Source organism: Takifugu flavidus, chromosome 16, assembly GCF_003711565.1.
Source record: "Takifugu flavidus isolate HTHZ2018 chromosome 16, ASM371156v2, whole genome shotgun sequence".
Taxonomy (NCBI): Eukaryota; Metazoa; Chordata; class Actinopteri; order Tetraodontiformes; family Tetraodontidae; genus Takifugu; species Takifugu flavidus.
In genome coordinates, this window is record NC_079535.1 from 39,709 (window position 1) to 45,708 (window position 6,000).

Sequence of the window (6,000 nt, forward strand, 5' to 3'; positions counted from 1 at the left end):
GTTTTGCAGCTTTACCTGCGCTGAAGCCGGCAAATAAATCCTTCCTGGGACAAAATTGTCTTTTAGCCACCTGGGCGTATTTATTAGCGATTAACGAAATCAGTCGTCTTCCTGCTTAATCATGGGGAACGGGACTTTAAAAAAAAAAACAAACAAAACAGGATCAACATGGGCGTGACCTGAATCGAAAGGTTGATGCCAGTGTTAATTCTTGGGCCATAAAACTATGACTGAAAATTATATATCACAACTTAGTACACTAAATTACAATGTTTCTCAACAACCACCTTACGTTCCCCTTCCTCTCTGTTGCGTCCGTCAAGTGGAGGTGAGCGCACGCTGACGTGAGGAGCGCGAGCCCGCTGCCTTTGAGTTCTTGCGTGTTGTTACGCACTTGGATTAAATTGAACTGTACAAAATGGGCACTAAAAGACAGCGGCAGTTAAAAGATGCTGCATCACATCATTTACATAGGAAAAGTCTTTCCCTCAAGTCCTTTGGTGCCATTTGTCTTCGCTTCCAGATGTGCTGGGCAGATGCTGCCCGCGTCGCGATGGTGGTATAGTGGTGAGCATAGCTGCCTTCCAAGCAGTTGACCCGGGTTCGATTCCCGGCCATCGCATCCAAATTCTCACTTTTACGTCGAACGCTATTACATAATGTGCCGCTGCGTTTGAGATGCCGGCAGGTTTTATGAGCATGCGCAAAATAGACGGTCACATGTGTGAACTCCCAGACTAGCGTCGTGTGTTTTTTCCAGCCGTCTCCAGACTGCCTGAGGGTTTGACTGCTGCAGAAATGTCCACTCTTGCAGGTTATGGGCCCAGTCATGCCGGCCAGAGGTGGTTTAGACTTTTATCCAACAGTGACGAAAAAAGTTTTGAACTTTGGGAAACATGTTTCATGGCGCACGGGGGCTTGCACAGCCTCAGAGGCATAATTGAGAAAGGACCGGAGGCCGATGAGGATGACGTAGAAGTTTTCGCTGAAGATGAGGCAAAGAACGGTGAGGCATATGCGCAATTAGTGGACAACAAGAGTTTGTCCTTGGTAATGAGAGATGCAAAACGTGACGGAAGAAGAGCGCTGGAGATTCTACAAGAGCACTACGCGGGAACAGATAAACCCCGCATTGTAAGTTTGTATTGCGAGCCTTCCTCACTCTGCAAGGTGTCGTCGAAATCACCCTCAGAACTGTACTCAGACAGGCGCACGAACGAAGTTCACCACAAATTGAGACCAGACGTCAAAGTTCCTTTTCTACCTTGGCCAAGGGGAGTCCCGCTCCGTTACAGCCACGCCTGCTGTCGCGCTGTCCCGGGGACTCTCACTCCGCCCCAGCATTGTCTCTTTTATTAAAACAGGCATGATTACATGGCAGGAGGCGTTTCTTTAGTTCCATAGTTTGCATCAACCGAGTCACATTGCCCATAGTTGACCATATTGAAGCGGCTCTCGGCCTACGCACGGGTGCACAGCCTTCAGTACCCTAACCCAAGCAGATATCACACATTGTTGTTTTGTCCTCCTTCTCACAAACACGCTCACATACGGTTTCCCCAGTCCACTTTACCCCAGTTAATCCTCCTCGCATTATCAACGAAACTACTCTACTTTTATTAAAATAGCTATAACATAAAATGCTATTCGCTATATTTCACAACAAAGGCCAGCAATGAGACAGTTACAGACTACATTGTTCGACCACAGATGATATTCACATCATTTAGAAGAGCAGAGAAGCAAATAAGTGATGGGCTTCAAATAGCAATGCTACTAAAAGGGCTACGTGATTCATATAAGCCATTTGTTGTGCATATCACCCCGACAAATGACACGCTAACTTTTGGAGAATTCAAGACAAAACTGCAAAGTTACAAAAGTACTGAGAAAGAACAGGAAGAAAGGTAACCTAAGAGGGAGAGAAAGACCCCAGAATATGTGGTGAATTTTCTTCTGATGGTAACCGAGATGTGTTGATGAGGAAGGAATCTTCACAGACTTGGTTGGAGAGATGTTTATTGGAGAGAAAAGTCAGGCATCAATCGGACACTGCAGTTTGTCCGCGGGAGGTCTTGTGGTCCTGACGTTAAAATCTCCGAAGGGCTTAGTTCGGTAGCCCCTTATATATGGTCAAGTAAACACATTCTTCTCTGAGGACCTCATAACACAATATAGCCAACCAAATAGTACAGAGTCCAGTCCATAAGAAGAAGACACAGGAGCCTGTTGGCCCCAGGACTCCCTCTTAGCAGCTCCTCACACAGGAAAAAACAAGACATTCAATCACAAGCACATGAAAACACAGGTGACAGGACACATATGCAACATGTGTAAGATGGCGCCAGGATGGCTGACAAACAAGTTAAGTTCTTACAGAGGTCAAGGCCTGCAGAGAATAGATACACAGGCTTCAGATACTACATGATTGTGAATTAATGTTGTTGTTTGTTTTTTTTTAAATGTAGGTCACCCACACGGTCGTCCGGGATGACCACTCAAGGCGCCCGCACGGCATGCTCTAAAAATAGCACTGGTCACAATAGATTTTATTTTTTTTTTTTTTAAAGTTGCTTTAATTTTTTGAAAAAATGCTTACATTAATGCCGATTTTTAAACAATGTTAAAAAACGGAACTTTTTTTTATGCACGCCATTATGAAGCCACCTCTTTTGAAGGCGAAGGTCATTAGTGCGTGGTCGTGTCCACCTTGGAGCAAGTACGATTGCTAGAAGAGTGTCATCTGTCTGAGAACTTAACAGAGCAACTGGACCGAGATCTCGCTTAGTGCAGGTGGTTCAACATCCAGCGCGACGAGTCGGTAGACAGCGCCAGCACAGCTCAGCTAATGATGTTCTTCCACATGTCCATTTACAGTCCATCACCAAGGCATTCAAACAGGTGGAGGTAAACAGTTGTGTCTTCCACCGATACAGAAAGAGTGGAGATGTCACTTGGTTATTGTGCGCCACGATGCAAGTTGATTAGATGCTGCAATAGACCAGTGACATTGTCTCTGGTAAATGCAAATGAATTGAAGTGGTCACATTTGAGCACAAGTGTTAATTCGCCCCCGCAATTAAAACCCACCATAGAAAGAGCAGCACTCTCTATGACGGTTTCCTGTGTTCCTTCTGCACTGCACAGATTAAATTAAATTCAAAGAAAAAACGTACAATTGTCTCAGTTAGCCTGATGTGACTTGATTTTGTTCTTTTCTGGTGTTGAACCCTCGGTGTTGACTTGTCACTTTCAACGGTTCATATGAATATTAGGGTTTCGTGGACTTTAGCAACAAGATTTGCTATAATGTGATGCATTTTGGAATGTAACACGGGAATCTATTCGTTCTTGTAATTTGCACAACATGCTGCCGTCATATTTCACAGCTATACCGTGGTGAAGAGCTTGGCGTCACCACGCGTAATGACGCACAACACTATTGAGTTTTGCAGCTTTACCTGCGCTGAAGCCGGCAAATAATTCCTTCCTGGGACAAAATTGTCTTTTAGCCACCTGGGCGTATTTATTAGCGATTAACGAAATCAGTCGTCTTCCTGCTTAATCATGGGGAACGGGACTTTAAAAAAAAACAACAAAAAAAACAGGATCAACATGGGCGTGACCTGAATCGAAAGGTTGATGCCAGTGTTAATTCTTGGGCCATAAAACTATGACTGAAAATTATATATCACAACTTAGTACACTAAATTACAATGTTTCTCAACAACCACCTTACGTTCCCCTTCCTCTCTGTTGCGTCCGTCAAGTGGAGGTGAGCGCACGCTGACGTGAGGAGCGCGAGCCCGCTGCCTTTGAGTTCTTGCGTGTTGTTACGCACTTGGATTAAATTGAACTGTACAAAATGGGCACTAAAAGACAGCGGCAGTTAAAAGATGCTGCATCACATCATTTACATAGGAAAAGTCTTTCCCTCAAGTCCTTTGGTGCCATTTGTCTTCGCTTCCAGATGTGCTGGGCAGATGCTGCCCGCGTCGCGATGGTGGTATAGTGGTGAGCATAGCTGCCTTCCAAGCAGTTGACCCGGGTTCGATTCCCGGCCATCGCATCCAAATTCTCACTTTTACGTCGAACGCTATTACATAATGTGCCGCTGCGTTTGAGATGCCGGCAGGTTTTATGAGCATGCGCAAAATAGACGGTCACATGTGTGAACTCCCAGACTAGCGTCGTGTGTTTTTTCCAGCCGTCTCCAGACTGCCTGAGGGTTTGACTGCTGCAGAAATGTCCACTCTTGCAGGTTATGGGCCCAGTCATGCCGGCCAGAGGTGGTTTAGACTTTTATCCAACAGTGACGAAAAAAGTTTTGAACTTTGGGAAACATGTTTCATGGCGCACGGGGGCTTGCACAGCCTCAGAGGCATAATTGAGAAAGGACCGGAGGCCGATGAGGATGACGTAGAAGTTTTCGCTGAAGATGAGGCAAAGAACGGTGAGGCATATGCGCAATTAGTGGACAACAAGAGTTTGTCCTTGGTAATGAGAGATGCAAAACGTGACGGAAGAAGAGCGCTGGAGATTCTACAAGAGCACTACGCGGGAACAGATAAACCCCGCATTGTAAGTTTGTATTGCGAGCCTTCCTCACTCTGCAAGGTGTCGTCGAAATCACCCTCAGAACTGTACTCAGACAGGCGCACGAACGAAGTTCACCACAAATTGAGACCAGACGTCAAAGTTCCTTTTCTACCTTGGCCAAGGGGAGTCCCGCTCCGTTACAGCCACGCCTGCTGTCGCGCTGTCCCGGGGACTCTCACTCCGCCCCAGCATTGTCTCTTTTATTAAAACAGGCATGATTACATGGCAGGAGGCGTTTCTTTAGTTCCATAGTTTGCATCAACCGAGTCACATTGCCCATAGTTGACCATATTGAAGCGGCTCTCGGCCTACGCACGGGTGCACAGCCTTCAGTACCCTAACCCAAGCAGATATCACACATTGTTGTTTTGTCCTCCTTCTCACAAACACGCTCACATACGGTTTCCCCAGTCCACTTTACCCCAGTTAATCCTCCTCGCATTATCAACAAAACTACTCTACTTTTATTAAAATAGCTATAACATAAAATGCTATTCGCTATATTTCACAACAAAGGCCAGCAATGAGACAGTTACAGACTACATTGTTCGACCACAGATGATATTCACATCATTTAGAAGAGCAGAGAAGCAAATAAGTGATGGGCTTCAAATAGCAATGCTACTAAAAGGGCTACGTGATTCATATAAGCCATTTGTTGTGCATATCACCCCGACAAATGACACGCTAACTTTTGGAGAATTCGAGACAAAACTGCAAAGTTACAAAAGTACTGAGAAAGAACAGGAAGAAAGGTAACCTAAGAGGGAGAGAAAGACCCCAGAATATTGTGGTGAATTTTCTTCTGATGGTAACCGAGATGTGTTGATGAGGAAGGAATCTTCACAGACTTGGTTGGAAGAGATGTTTATTGGAGAGAAAAGTCAGGCATCAATCGGACACTGCAGTTTGTCCGCGGGAGGTCTTGTGGTCCTGACGTTAAAATCTCCGAAGGGCTTAGTTCGGTAGCCCTTATATATGGTCAAGTAAACACATTCTTCTCTGAGGACGTGTCCACCTTGGAGCAAGTACGATTGCTAGAAGAGTGTCATCTGTCTGAGAACTTAACAGAGCAACTGGACCGAGATCTCGCTTAGTGCAGGTGGTTCAACATCCAGCGCGACGAGTCGGTAGACAGCGCCAGCACAGCTCAGCTAATGATGTTCTTCCACATGTCCATTTACAGTCCATCACCAAGGCATTCAAACAGGTGGAGGTAAACAGTTGTGTCTTCCACCGATACAGAAAGAGTGGAGATGTCACTTGGTTATTGTGCGCCACGATGCAAGTTGATTAGATGCTGCAATAGACCAGTGACATTGTCTCTGGTAAATGCAAATGAATTGAAGTGGTCACATTTGAGCACAAGTGTTAATTCGCCCCCGCAATTAAAACCCTTCA

General features: G+C 45.5%; 2 non-coding genes across 2 annotated transcripts; both read left to right on the plus strand.

Annotated features, from left to right (window-relative positions):
• The first annotated feature begins 550 nt into the window (after positions 1-550).
• Positions 551-622, plus strand: trnag-ucc (transfer RNA glycine (anticodon UCC)). The gene has a single exon. It is a non-coding gene; the product is annotated as a tRNA-Gly (tRNA).
• Positions 623-3,997: 3,375 nt separating this feature from the next.
• On the plus strand, positions 3,998-4,069 carry trnag-ucc (transfer RNA glycine (anticodon UCC)). The gene has a single exon. It is a non-coding gene; the product is annotated as a tRNA-Gly (tRNA).
• The last annotated feature ends 1,931 nt before the right edge of the window (positions 4,070-6,000 follow it).